General features: G+C 45.3%; 1 protein-coding gene and 1 pseudogene across 2 annotated transcripts in view; both read left to right on the plus strand.

The window, feature by feature from the left end:
• The window catches only part of CAMK1D (calcium/calmodulin dependent protein kinase ID), a 436223-nt gene that overhangs the window by 86532 nt on the left and 334883 nt on the right, over positions 1-14808 (plus strand). The window lies entirely within an intron of this gene.
• LOC116594641 lies at positions 150-282 on the plus strand (annotated as a pseudogene).

Consider the following 14808-nt stretch of genomic DNA (forward strand, 5'->3'; position numbering starts at 1 on the left):
GGCTTTTTTTAGAGGGCTTGTTTTCCTCTAATAGGTTAGTAGAGGGAAAATCTTTTAGCCTAGAAAATTGATGGGTGGAAGTAGAATAGGAAACTAAACTCCGGCTACCATTGGGGAATGCTGCATTGATTGAAAATTTCAAAGGGTCTGTGTTTTATGAAAGCGAAGAATCAGGTTAGCAGTCCCCTTGAGAAGAATGGAAAAAAATTCCAGTGCCCCGTAGCACATACATACATTGAAGCTACCACCATCTCTTTATAATACCCAACAGTATTTCTTTCTTTTTTTTTTTTTTTAAATTATTTATTTATTTATTTGACAGACAGAGATCACAAGTAGGCAGAGAGGCAGGCAGAGAGAGAGAGGAGGAAGCAGGCTCCCTGCCGAGCAGAGAGCCCGATGCGGGACTCGATCCCAGGACCCTGAGATCATGACCTGAGCCGAAGGCAGCGGCTTAACCCACTGAGCCACCCAGGCGCCCCCCAACAGTATTTCTTAACAACCCTACAGTGTAAACCAACATTACAGATATCCTCTTCCAGGAGTTTTTCTCACACACACACCTGCACGCGTCTTGAGGTGACACCTGTACAAGATTAGTACTGAAGCTTTGTGTGTAACACCAGGCACCCGAAGTTACCAGGTATATGGCAGTCTCTGTGAGGGAGTGGTTGAAGGATGGTGTCCGTGTGCAGTGGGTGCTGTGTGGTTGTTAAGAGAGAGTGACGATGTGTGTTCCAATGTGGAATGGTGTCCAGCTACATTGCCATGTGGAAGCAACAAGCTGGAGACTGGTGTGTAGACTATGGAACCTTCATGTAAGAGAGATGGGGATCTGGCGATATATAGGGGAATTTGCTTATATTTGCCTAGGGAAACACTGGAAAGATAAGAAACGAATACAGACATGGACTGTAGCAGTGAGCAGGGAATGTAGGGGTTGGGAGTAGGTGTAAGAATGGATCTGTCTGCAATGGATTTTTTTTATTGTGTTGACTTTTGGAATCCTGTAGAAGACAACCCACCAACAAAAGTGAATCTGTCCGGGCATACCCCTTGACATTGAACTAGATCAAGAGCAGGTGTCAGAAGGAAGCCAGTTGAATGCATCATGAAAGGGTGAGGTCATCCTCTCCAATTCCTTTCTCAGAAGCTCTCAAGTTCAGTAATTCAGTCTCAGGTGCTTATTGAACCAGTATGCCAATCTGATATGCTAGGTGCTATCTTAGGGGCTGTCAGTGGGAGCCTTAAGGTCCAAGTTTTTCATGGAGCTGCTTGAAGGGACAGACAACAAGGAGATGACAGTCAAGGGGGAGAAGGCTTATGCACTGGGCGCCGGGGAGGGAGGTGAGAGCAGACCCTGCTGAGGTCAGGAGGGAGGTTAACTGCTGATCTGTATCCCTGCATGTTCAAGCTGAGTTTGTGCATAGTATTGTGACCCGTAGGATAATAAAGAGGGGTCAATTCTCACTTTCATTCTTTGGCTACAGTGCTCAGAATGTCATTTTACCATAATCTCATTATCTCTTCAGTTAAATTTCAAATAAAGAAACACATTTTAGTAGCCCCGCAATCTATTACTCTGTGGGCAGGAGACCAGAATTTAGGTGAATAAATCAGAAGTTGATTTGACCATTATAGTTTGTCTTCACAACAGTGGGGCTGCTTTGGGGATCATGTTATCTCTATGATTTGTGACTATGACCATAGATATTACTCTGAGAAGTCTGTCACTTTTTTTCCACTCAGTAAGTGGTTAAGTGTACATTGTCCCTTTACTGTGACATATTAGGTATAGGAAATTGAACCCCCCCCCCCCATAGTGCTCACATTCCAATGTATCTTCAAGACAATTACTTTCTTAAAACACTATAGAGATGTTCCCACGGTAAATGATGTAGTCATTTGCAGCATTTCTCCTCTGTTTATTTTTTTTCTCATTCTGGTCTTTTACTGGCAGATTTATCTTTTACCATTTCTGAATCAGATGAAATATTAATACAGTTATTTTTTAAAATTTCAATGATGACATGATTTTTTAAAGGCAGAGTCACCCTCCCCCCCTCCCCCCGCCGCCCCGTTCCTTTTAGTTCCATTAAGTTCTGGTGAAACCGGAGAAACGGAGATCAAAGGCTGTAGGAAATTGTGACGGTCAACGTGCTTCTCGCATCTCTACTTCGCCCACCGCTTAAGTCTTGCTCAGATTTGATGGAATAAAAACACAGAGACTGGCAGCCAGAGTTGGGAGTTTGGAATTTTCCTGGCAACTAAAGACCAAAATACAGATCTATCTGGAGCCAGCATATTCACAAACAAGCGTAGGTTTGTGATTTAGTTAAGAAACCACCAGAAGTCAGATTTAAGTTAAAAAACAAAACAAAACAACAACAACAACAAAGTAATGAAGATCCTTATTTTATAATCCCAATAAAGTGCTCTCTGTAGAATAGTAAGGAAACACTCAGGGATCCCAGGGGTCCTTTGTCATCCTAGGGGATACACGGAAAGGTGATGGCCATGGAGGCTTGCCAGTGTGTTTTCCTGTTGCCCATTGCTTAAGAGACTTGGGCCGTCTGGGAGGAGTGGCCATTTGGGACTTGGTCAGAGCTGTTCTCTCTTGGAATCTCAGGGTGAACTCAGGAGAACATGGTCTCTACTTCCTGGTAGGTGAGCTCTTCTAGTCTGCTGCCTGTCTGTCATGGCCTTACAGGAATGTGTGACATCCCTGGGCCTGGCTGTGGGGGTTACTGGAGCAGTTCCCTGATGGTGTGACTGTTTGCGGTGTCCATTGCTGGCACAGTAAAGCCACCTTGCAGAGAGTGAGGCTTATTAAGCGGCTACAAGCAAGCCTGGTGCAAGGGATCTAGGCACTGTGAGGGTCTAGGTCCAGTGCTCACACTAGGTTGTGTTTTCTTTCCGAAGTTCATTGCCAGAGTGGAAGTAAGAACCACAGGGATGCAGAGGTGAGAGCGGATGATGGAACGAATTCTCTGATGCCTTTTGCCAGTTTTGGGGGATGTTTGTAGAGTAAGCGTGTCTAAAAGCAGTGTGGCAGCCTGTGAAATCACTTGTAATGTGGGGTGTGTTCTTCCCCTATGACTGGGGACCCTACATGCTTCTAACAGAAGACCAGCCACCCTGGGTGGAGACTGCATTCCTTTGCCATGTCAGCTTTGATGGAAGAAGTTTGTTGCCCGTCACAGAAACCAAAGAATTGCTTTTCTTGGAAGCAAATCCGTTTTCTAACCACACAGTAAACGGTCCTCTGGTGTCTACTTTGCGCGAATGTTCTTGGCCAATACTTCTTATATCTTCTGCACACAGCCTGAGCTCTGGCTCCTTGCTGAGTCAGCGGAAGAAGAGTGTATGTTTATAGTGGGTTTAGTGTTCTGCCAAAGCCCAGATTCTGTTAATTTCATGACAAATAATTTTCCCTGTTTTACCAAATTGACAATTTGTATATCTAGCCTGTTTAAAGTTTTTTAAACTGCTGCTGGGCATTTGACCACATCTGTGGGAGTCTCAAGGCAGTCTGTCAGAATGGGTGTAAAATATGATAGTCATGAGGACAACAAAAATATCTGGTATTTGTATATTTCATTGGCGTTCATGACACACGATTTTTGTGTCGTGCGTGTTATTCCATAGATGATGGGTGGGAGGTCAGGCCCCACCAGCTCAACAGGCCAAGGTGAGTCAAGGAGTTTTTATTTCTGTCCAGTGCAGTAATGGGGTCCTTTCATGTTGGTGAGAAGAACTCAGAGGGCGGCGCTTAGCAGCAGCAGGGTCAAGGAATGTTCTGAGGGGGCTGGGGAGAGATGGTGTGCACTATAGCAAAGAAGGTCTCTTGGCAAGATTCTGTTGAGCAAACAGTGGCTGAAATTTGTGTCAGGAGCAAATTTATTTCCTGCCTGCCTGGGTTAGGGAAACCAAATAAACTTTAAGAGCTTCTTTTTGTTCTTTTTAAAAAGATTTTACTTATTTGGGAGTGAGCACAAGTAGAGGGAGGGGTAGAAGGAGAGGAAGAGGGAGAAGCAGCCTCCCTGCCCAGGACCCCCAGATCACAGCCTGAGCCGAAGTCAGGTTAACAACTGAGCCACCCAGGTACCCCTCCAAGAGGTTCTTAACAAAACATTAACAGAGGTTCTTAACAAAATGTATCACATCTTGGGGCTTATTAGTATTTATTAGTAAATTGCGGCTTATTAGTATTTATTAGTAAATTTGGTCATATGTTTATATTCAGAAGTTGCCCTTTTTAACTAAACAAAGTTCATAACCTGCCAGCACATTTTGTATCTATATCAACTGATTTTCTCATGTCTGAGGTGGTTGCTGGCGTTTTCCTGGAACTTTTTTTTTTTTCATCTAGGGCCCATGACTTGAAGGATGTGTTGTTAATGCTGAGCAGGGCTCGGAAAGCCTAGTTAAAATGTATCTCAAAACAGTAGTAGGGCACCTGGGTGGCTCAGTGCGTTAAAGCCTCTGCCTTCGGCTCAGGTCATGGTCCCAGGGTCCTGGGATTGAGGCCTGCATCGGGCTCTCTGCTCAGCAGGGAGCCCGCTTCTTCCTCTCTCTCTCACTGTCTCTCTGCCTCCTTGTGATCTCTCTCTCTGTCAAATAAATAAATAAAATCTTTAAAAAAAAAAAAAGAAAAACAGTAGTAAAAGTCACTGGCTCTTCCCTGTCTTCTTCCCATGATTGTTGAATGACTAAGTGTGGAATTAAGATGACTGATATGCAAACACCTAGCATAGGCCTTGGCAGATGGGTGTTCTGTAAACTGGTCTTTCCCTCACCCTCAGTAGTGTTGTGTGTCCTCCTTTCCTCCCTCCCTCCCTCCCTCTTTCCTTCTCTCCCTCCTTCCTGTTTCCTTCCTTCCTCCTCTGCCCTCACTCCCTCCCTTCCTTCCAGCTCCGCGCCCAACATGGGGCTTGAACTCACAACCCTGAGATCAAGCGTTGCCTGCTCTGCCACCTGAGCCAGCCAGGTGCCCCTCAGTAGTGCTTTTCAGTCTTCCCCTTGCTCTCAAGTTCAGAGAGTGGTAAACACATGAACTTGGGCATCTCTGGGTGTTTCATGGGCTCCCACTCAGGAACTCCGATGTTCTAGGAAGATGCGCTCTTGTAACCTTGTGGCTCCACCTACTTCCTGGTGCACGTACTATAATTTGAGAAGTTTAGTGTTAGTGGCTAATGTTGGACAGGGCGGAAGGGAGCGGTCAATATATTCACTCCAAACATGTTTTCTCATGTTTGATATTCTTTGAAATTTGGCCACTTATATATGGTTTATAAGGCCATTCTCTTAAGCAGGTTAGATTAAACAGCATACCTGTGTCCCAGTAGTTCTAGACATGGGCAGAGAATCAGCGTTCCTAAATTCTGAGTTTGTGTGTACAACTAAAATGTGGAAATATGATGAGAACACACTGTACTTAGTGTTCTGTGGATTTTAGTTACATGCAGTTTTTTAATGGATTTCTCCCTGAAGGGTAAGATAATGGAACATTTCTTTACCAACTCATATAAATGAAAATAAAAAAGAAATCCTCTTGGTCATCTGGGCATTTCTGTAGCAGCTACAGATGATCAGATGTCCTCAATTGCCCATGAATTCAGGGCTTCTTGTAGATAATATGAATTCTTTGATAATCAAGAAATTTCACTTCAGTTGTTAATTCTTGTTTCTATGGAACCAAACTTATTTTAAAACTAACTTTTGACAGAAGAGCTAATACTGTGAACAATCACAGCGTGTGCTATCTAGGTGTCGCATTTAATGACTGCTTTAGCCCTGCAATGTGGGTGTTACCCCCCTGTTCTAGATGAAGAGACAGAGGTTCAGAGAGGCTCAAGCAGGGCCACCCACTGAGTCATGGAGCTGGGCTCTAACCTCACCTCTCTGACTCAAGACTCATTCTCTGTCACTCAAGCTATGGCCAATCCACTGGTAGAAAGGTGGTAAAATGCCATGTAGGATAGGAGGAGGCATCCAAAAGGCTAACATAATCGTGAATCATCAATTCCCGAGTAACCAAGAATTGACAAATACTTGAGTTAGCTTTGGTTTTTTCATGCAGAAGTATTGACAAGCCTTATAAGGAGCAAATGAGATAATGGACTAGAAATACTTTGGTAAGTACAGCCAGCTCTAAATATACTAAGGGAGATTGTTGGTGCCTTAAACCTTTGCCTTTTGAGAAGAATCTGTGTCTGGGACCGTGCCTTTGGCCCTTCTGAGTTACAGGATGGTCACTGGATAGCTCCAAAGGGCTGTTTACATGAGTTGAGACCTATACCCAATCTAGACAAACAGCAGCTGCCAAACAAAGCAACGCGTTGAGCGAGGATTGTCATGGCCAGGAACATGTTTTTTTCTTTAAGATCTCTGGAACTTTCCTGCTAAAAGGCACACAAGGTTTTGGTCACTTTAAAAAAAAAAAAAAAAAAAAAAAAGCAAACCAAATACTGTATTCCCCCTCAGCCACTTAAGAAACTTGCTCATAAATACTTGGAAGGAACAGAACGAGGCTGCCATGTTTAAGCGTGTGGCACACAGTGAGCTGGTGGCTGGGAATCCATGCTCGTGTTTTCCCGACAGGTGGAACTCTGGGCACTGACAAATTGTGACTTGAAAATAACCGAACCCAAACAGTGCAGTTGCTTACTGTGTACCTAAGTATTTTCACCTCTGTTAAAAATAATGAAACTGTCCATTACACAAGGGCCGCCTCAGTGACTTTTCTCTTGTCACTGTTTACTTTCTGAGAACATCAGTTGAGACAGACCTTGTCATGCCTGGTACAGTAACCAGCACACAGAGGGATGATGTACACACTTGTTGAATACACGTACTGCAGAAGCTTCTACTACTGGAGAGCAGGGTTGGTTTGTAGGAGCATCCATAAGTAGGATGACCTCTTGATTGGTCTTTATTCCTGTGAAGCTTATAAAATACGTTCTTTGGGGTTTTTTTAAAATTGAAATTTGATTGAGGTAATTGTAGATTTCCATGAAGTTATAAGGGATGATATAGAGAGATCCTGTATACGCTTTATACAGTTTCCTCCAATGGGGCAATGTTTTCTGACAAAAATATAACACAATATCATAACCAGGATGTTGCCATTGTCTTGTCATTCATATGATCTGCTGATTTTTGTTAAAATATTTTTAAAAAGATGTATTTATTCATTTTGAGAGAGAGAGAGTGCATGAGCAGGGAGAGGGGCAGAGGGAGAGGGAGAGAGAGAGTCTCAAGCAGACTCCGTGCTGAGTGTGGAGCCCATCTTGGGGCTTGATCCTATGATCCCCAGATCATGACCTGAGCCAAAAACCAAGAGTTGGATGCTCAACTGACAGAGCCCCCCAGGTGCCCCTGTTCAAAAAAAATTTTTTTTAAAAGTGCTTTTAAAATGGTGAAGTATGACCAGGGAGACAAGAGAGCCAGATTGCAGGCTCCTGTGGCAAAGGGGGGCCCAGAACTTTGCGAGCACTTGTTGGGGTGAGGCTGCTTTCCAGCTGCAGTGGGGAGCTGAGTGTGGGGCAACGAGGGGGTCCCCTGTTGGGGAGGAGAGGTTTTCCAGGGCGGCAGGCTTGGGGCTGAGAACAGTGCCAAACAGTCTGTTTGGCAGCCCGGAGGCAAGGAGGGAGCACTGTCCTGCATTTTCCAGGACTGAGGTGGCCACTGGTGGAGGCCCTTCCTGCTGCCCATGACCTCCATGCTCCCCATGACCTCCCTGCTCCAGCCATGTGGCAGGGACACGTGCTGTGGGTTTAGGCTTACAGGGGCCCTCAGTCTGGTCTACACCCAAATCCCAGACCACAACCGCCCCTTTCTGAACCAGAATTTCCAGAAGACTTGGGAATTAGCCTCAGTTTTTGTCATTCTTTCCTTTTGTGTGGTTTTTTCTTTTTTCTTTTTTTTTTGGATTCAGGCAAGCAAATAAGGATGTATTGGAGGGCTGGTGGTGCCTCTTTTTATTCAAGGTTTAGGAGCCTCTTAACCAAATCTCCTCTGCCCTGTGCAGCCTGCACAGCACCGTGCTGGAAAGGTGGGTCATTCGTGCTGATGGAAATGAAGTCAACTTCTCCCTAGAGAGACATTTCCAGGGAATGAGGACCTGCCTCTCCCCTGACATTGAGGAGGTGGGGTCAGGAGAGGGTCATGGTGCAGAAGGCAGGAGCCCGTTATGTTTCTGGGACCCTTGAAGCCCAGGGTCCCGCTGAGCTGAAGGAGCTTCTCTGAAGTGGGAACATGGCCTTGTTTCTATTTAGGGAGAGAAAAACCACCCAGCGTTTTTATACTCCCGAGCCGAATCCAGCCTTCTAGGTTAGAAGATAGAGGTCCCCCCCAGCCTCCCCTTTTCCCACTTAAAAGCCTCTGGGTTTCAGCCTGTCTAAGTAACTAACTCACAGTTAACTCTTCCCTCTGAGCCAGGCCTTCCCTTAGCGGTGGGCAGGCTGCTGGAATTACCATCACTACTTTCGCTGGGGCAGAGCCAAGAAAGGAACATTTGCATAATATTCCCTTATTTGGTTGGCCACCTTCTGCCATAGATCTGGAAAAATAAAAGACACACCTTTCACAGGAATTACTAGTTCTTAAATAACTGTGTAACAACTGCTTACTATGTGGGAACCCTGAGATCATTCTCCAGGAAAAGCTAATATAATAAAATGCGTTGGCAAACTTGCTTATAGTATAATATTATTGAATAAGGTTTTAAGAATCCGGTTTTTAAATTTTGCAGCTTCTGGAGAAAATAATGTTTTATTTTACTTGGAGAACAATTTAGTTGAAATGACCCTTTCAAGGGATTTGGAAAATGCACATGTTCAATTATTCTTTTAAGCCTTTTTATATAATTGGTTCTCATAGAACCTTGTTATTCCTGGCAGATTTTTTTTTCTCTGTTCTCACTTTTTTGGTTTACCAGGTTATTATTATTATTATTATTTTTGCCGTTAGGTATTGAAAATTTTCTTCAGAGCATATTCTGATATTGAAGTAAATGGCTGAATACCAGAAAGAGAGGATGGTAAATTTCTGTTTCATTGCTTTGGATTTTCTTTGGCTCCAACAATATGTCTCAATGATTCCAAATGTTCACATATTAGTAAGCAACCAGATGATTAGATTCTTTTGGATTATTGCAGAATGTCCATTATTATATAAAACAGCTAGCCTTGAGGCTTACTTTTGCCTTTTAGATTTTATGATGACTTTCTGTAATGCCTTTGAAAACTTTGACTCTATACAGTACATGTAGGCTTGCTTTGTAAATGAAAGAATGTGTGCTTCCCCCTACCCCTTGTATGATAAAGACTTGAAGAAGATTATGAAAATTGACTCTCATCCTTAGACATAACCACTGTTAAGTTATAAAAATGTATCTTCCAGGCTTTTTCTATGCATGGTTAACACAATTACTTTCCTACTATGTATTGTTTCTTCCATTTGTCATTAAATGCCGTATCCTGGCCATTTTCTCCTATTGTAAATCTTTCCCTCCAATACTGAATATGTCATTTGAATCCCAAGAAACCCAGTCCTATCTTGAAGTATGTACCTTGGCCCAGCGCACCCCTACCTCTGTACTGACCAGGGCTTCAGGGTGTGTGTGTGGGGGCAAGGGGTCCCACTAGCCTTCCCAAAGTCAGAGCTCCAGACACATCCTCTCGTCTCTCTCTGCTCCCTCTCCTCTTTCTCCCCACTGTGTGTTTTCCTATGTTTATTTTTAGTTTGTTCTCATTTGTCAGTATCGATCCAAAGCTGGGGGCCAAGTGGCCGTTCACTGATCACAGAGTGTCTGCCTGTGGGCAGGTCCACTGTAGGCTGTGGGGAGCCAGCTCACTCCCCATGGGGAGTGGGACTTGGCCCTGGCTGCATCAGCGAGTTCTGTACAGAGCGGGGCTGCTGCCTTTAGGATTTCTCTGTCACCTTCCCTCTGGGCCCAAGATCGTGTATTCTCCTTGTTGACTTCTAACTGGAAACAGCACCTCATTGAAGATGCCGAACTTGTATTTTAGTGGCCGGCATGGGGCTGGCTTTGCTTATCAGGTGACCAACCATGTGAAATGTGTCCTGGCTCTTTGACTAGAGTAGAGCACCCAAAGCCTGAGGATGCCCAGGTCAGGAGCTCACCTGACTGCCAGGCTGCCGGCCAAGACCCCTTAGCTTGTAAGTTCTTGAGACTCAGGACAAGGCAGGGCTGGGGACACTCCTCCCCACCGCCTGGGCTCACCACCTGCTGGACAGGTCTCCGATTTCTTCCTTGGTTAGTAGTGTAGAACAAAGACAGACACGTTGCAAAGGCATGATTCAGAACTTGACTGCCAGTTCCCAATCAATACGAGAGGTCTCTGCCTTTCTGACCCTCTTTTCGTCAGGCTGCAGCCACTTTGGGTGTGTAACTCCCTTTACTGAGCTGTGAGGGCTTGTAAAGATACAGACTGCATGTTGTCTGTGTTCTTCCCCATCACTGGTCTCTCTGGGTCTAAATTTGTGCCGGGCATTGATGGTTGGGCCCTGGTGAAACCCGTGAGGCTCAGTGGCCTGTACACCGCATCCCTGTGTCCTTTGATCCTTTGCTTCCTGTGATTAAAAACCTTGCTTCTCCTCCTCCTCTCTCCCGAGTACACCCCTCTTCCTCCATGGAGGCCTCATGCAGCTCCATTCTGGTTGCCCCACCTGTCTCCTTTCTTCCGACCTTCATTCCTGGGCACAGTCTCACACTTTACTGCACAGCATTCATTTGTTTGTTCATTCATTCATTCATCTATGAGTGTGCCAGGCCCGTTGCTTGAGGGTCAGTGCACGGGGATACACAGCACGTTTCCTGCCCCCTGGGAACCTGCTGCTCATGAACCGGGGAGGCAGGTAAGCTGGTAAGTAGCCAAGGTAGGGATCATAAGTGTCAACAGAAACCCAGGAAAGTGGGCATAAGTCCATGTGGGAGTCAGGATGGCCATCAGTGGTGAAGTGACACCGCTTAAAGCATTTGTGAGGCCCATGCGGGGCAGCGGGAAGAGGACGTATGGGCAGAGGGAACAGCACATGCGGAGGCTGAAGGCATTCCCAAGGTGGCGTGTTCGTGAAAATGCGCTGCACGGGAAGCAAGGTCAGAAATTGCACTGGGAGAGAGTAGGCTGGGTCACATCACAAAGGCCCTTGTAAGACTTCCATGGTCCTTACTAGATGCAAGACACTGAGCATTTACAGACATGGGTTCCTTTACCCCTCATACCAACTCTCAGAGGTAGGAACTATTGCTGTCTTCATTTTACAGATGAAAAACCAAGACCAGAGAGGTTGAGATGGACAGAAGGTCCTCCGACTGAGGGTGGAGGTAGGCTTTGGTCCACTGTGTAACTGCACAGCCCAGAGCTCACTCTCCTGGAAGCCCAGCAGCCACGTCTCACACTCCAGAGCCGGACTTCATTCCGCGGGTTGCGGGCAATGACAGGAAGGGGTTAACTGGTGGGGAAAAGGATCTGAAATTTGTACAGATCGTTCTGTAGAGACAGATGGAGATTTGATCTAGGAAGGCTGCTTAGAAGGCCCTGCCGTTGTTGTGTGGGAATCTGGTGGAGCGTCTTGTAGAATGGCTTTCTCAGAATTCTACGTCCCAAAAAGGCAGCTCTGGGGTCTATTTTTAAACTAGTGCTAGTTTATAACGAAACATGCCCTATATGCTAATAGGATTGAATGTGTGAATTCAATAATCAATATGTTTATGTGATTTGAAGTATTTTGCTATACAATAAAAAGGCTTTTTTTTTTTTTTTTTTTTTTAAAGACACTTTTCTTAATTCACTTTGTACTTTGGTTCCACTTCCAGGTCTGAGGGGAGGCTGGCTATTTTGCCGACAGTGCCCCTGGGGAGGCCTCTGGCTCCTCTGTGATAGGGGTCCCTACTGGTACCTCTTTCAGGAGTATTTTTTTTTTTTTTAAATATTTTATTTATTTATTTGACAGAGAGAGATCACAAGTAGGCAGAGAGGCAGGCAGAGAGAGAGGAAGGGAAGCAGGCCCCCTGCTGAGCAGAGAGCCCGATGTGGGACTCGATCCCAGGACCCTGAGATCATGACCTGAGCCGAAGGCAGCGGCTTAACCCACTGAGCCACCCAGGCGCCCTCAGGAGTATTTTTAAAAACTATTATTTCAACTGTAGTATGGGGGTATGAGAGTGGCTCAGTTGGTTAAGCGTCCGACTCGGTTTCTGCTCAGGTCATGGTCTCAGGGTCATGAACTCTAATCCTAACCCTGTGGTGGGCTCTGCCCTTAGTGTGGAGTCTGCTTGAAATTCTCTCTATCCCTCTGCCCCTCCCTCTGCTCACATGTGCTCTCTCTCAAATAAATGAATAAACAAAATCCGAAAAGAATAAATCCTTCCCACTTTGGGGGAACAGGAAGCATAGTGGACATTAAACAGGAAGCATTCACTGACAAAATCCAAGCAGGCTCCCTGAGCTGTGGAAGTGTGGGTGGGGGGGGGGCATGCGAGGGAGGGGCAGGGCTGGTGGGGCCAGTGCTGATTGGGGCCCAGTCTAGGAAGTAGAATTTAGGGCATTCATGAGTTTGCACTTCATGGTAGGGCATGAGGAAGAGAGAAGAGTCTGGGGTGAATCCCAGGTTTCTAAATGGTGGCTAATGGTCCCCGGAACTAGGATGTTTGGCAAAGGGGGGTGCTGGGAGGTCATGAGTGTTCATGTATTTTGGACCAATCCGAAATAGGGGGAGGAGCTCCATGGGCCTGCGCATGATGTGTAAGGATGATTACAATGTTACCATGTAGTGAAATTGGAAACTAGTGAAGATCCTATATAATTAGTATGAATTCATTTTTTTTCTGGTTTTGTTGAAAATAATTACTATATATCACTGTACATTTAAGGCCTACAGCATGACGGTTTGATTTCCATATATAGTGAAGTGATAACCACAGTAGGTTCAGCTAACCTCCATCTTCTCACAGAGACACTATAAAGACAAAAAAACAAAAAAACAGAAAAAAGGAAAAAAGATGTTTTCCTTGTGAGGAGAACTCAGATTTGCTCTCTGTACAACTGCCCTATATTCCATCATCCGTGTTTGCTACGGTTTGCATGCCATGTGTTCCATCTTTAGGACTTAATGTATTTTATGACTTGAAGTTTGTACCTTTTGACCAACTTCCTCCCGTTCCCCCACCCCACCGTCCACTTCTGGTGGTCACTAGTCTTATATTTTTTCCTGAGGTTTTTTTTTTTTTTTTTTTTTTAAGATTCCACATAGAAGTGAGATCATTCAGTACCTGTCTTTCTCTGACTTATTTCACTCTGCATAATGCCTTCAGGTTCTATCCATGTAGCTGCAAATGATAGGACTTTTTGTTTTTTTATGGCTGAATATTTCACTGTATACATAACATGCCACAACTTCTTATTTGAAGATGGTTACATTTCTTTACCAAAAATTCTCTTGTCAGGTCAGGACCTTTTGTTTCCGGTGCCTTTCGGGAGGGTTAATACCATCTTGGTTTGTTTCGAAGGTGATGGGTGGAAGTAAGCTAGTAATTTGATGTTGAATGTTATAAGTATTTCCACCTACATTTTTGTACTGTACTTTGAACTTGAATTTAGGGGTCACTACAACTATTTTCCTATTAGCACCCCATTGTCAGACCTTGTCAGCACCTTCACATAGGCTTGTCAGTCCTTGTTCCTAGTAGACCCAGTCCTTCATTTCTTCGGCTCCACGTCCTGTTACTATAGAATTGGAAGGAACCACACAGGAGGAGGAATGGACTTAGAGGAAGGCTAATGGGTTCACTTTCAGGTGTCTTGAGTTTGAGATGCTGGTGGACCATCAGGTGGAGGGATGTAGGTGGGTGCATAGGAAGATCTGGTGTCCGGGCCAATGTGGTTGCCCAAAAGAAGGCACAGAGGGGAAGACTTTCTTCTTCGTTGTCTACTCCTATATCCATTTGGGTGACAGAGTGAATAATAGATTCAGAGGTGGCCTCCAACTGGGAGCTGTGTCCCCTTCCTCTGTCTTCCTGTGCACAGACCCCAGAGAGGATGAGTGGGGTTTTAGGAGACAGGCCGGGGCATGGCAGCCACGTGGGGCAGGAGAGAGGAGCCTGCAGAAGGAGCCGGGAAGGGGGTCAGAGGAATAACTGTGAACCAGGGCAGGTGTGTGTCAGGAGCCAAAGGGAGGAGGTTGAGGGAGGCAGGAGGGACCAGGTGCTTGACAAGTGTCCACCACATCTGGCTGTGAGGAGGCCCTCGTCTTTTCTTCCAGAATTATTTCAGGTAATGGTAGTTTATAATCCAAGATGGGACCCTTCCAGCGGGCACTCTCCTTAGCTCTCAAATTCCAGACGCTCTGTCAGTCAGCCTGTGATACTACTTACGACCATTCCTTACCAAAAATACCCGTCAGCAATTCAGAAAACATTCTACATGCGTCCGTGACACATTTTAAATACCAGTATTTGAACTCAGACACGTCTCGCCTCTCTGGAGGCAGTCCCTCAAAACTCATACTATCTTTATTTTAATAATAAAATGGGGGTACACTTCTGTTCCCTGGGACTCCCAACTCCCAAGGTGCTCAAGGAGTGGGACTTGGTAGGATCACATAGGATAGTGACCCCAAGACCCTGGGCGTCTTGGGGTAATGCACAGTAATATCTGCTAGTTCCCTTCAACTTCTCTCCTCCGACTGTCCTTTAACCCACTTCCCAGGGCTTCAGGGCTGCCATGGATTCCACGCTCGTTCTAGCTGTTTCTGAATGTGTTCCGCTGACTGTTGATAATA

The sequence above is a fragment of the Mustela erminea genome, chromosome 6 (genome assembly GCF_009829155.1).
Source record: "Mustela erminea isolate mMusErm1 chromosome 6, mMusErm1.Pri, whole genome shotgun sequence".
NCBI classification, from domain to species: Eukaryota; Metazoa; Chordata; class Mammalia; order Carnivora; family Mustelidae; genus Mustela; species Mustela erminea.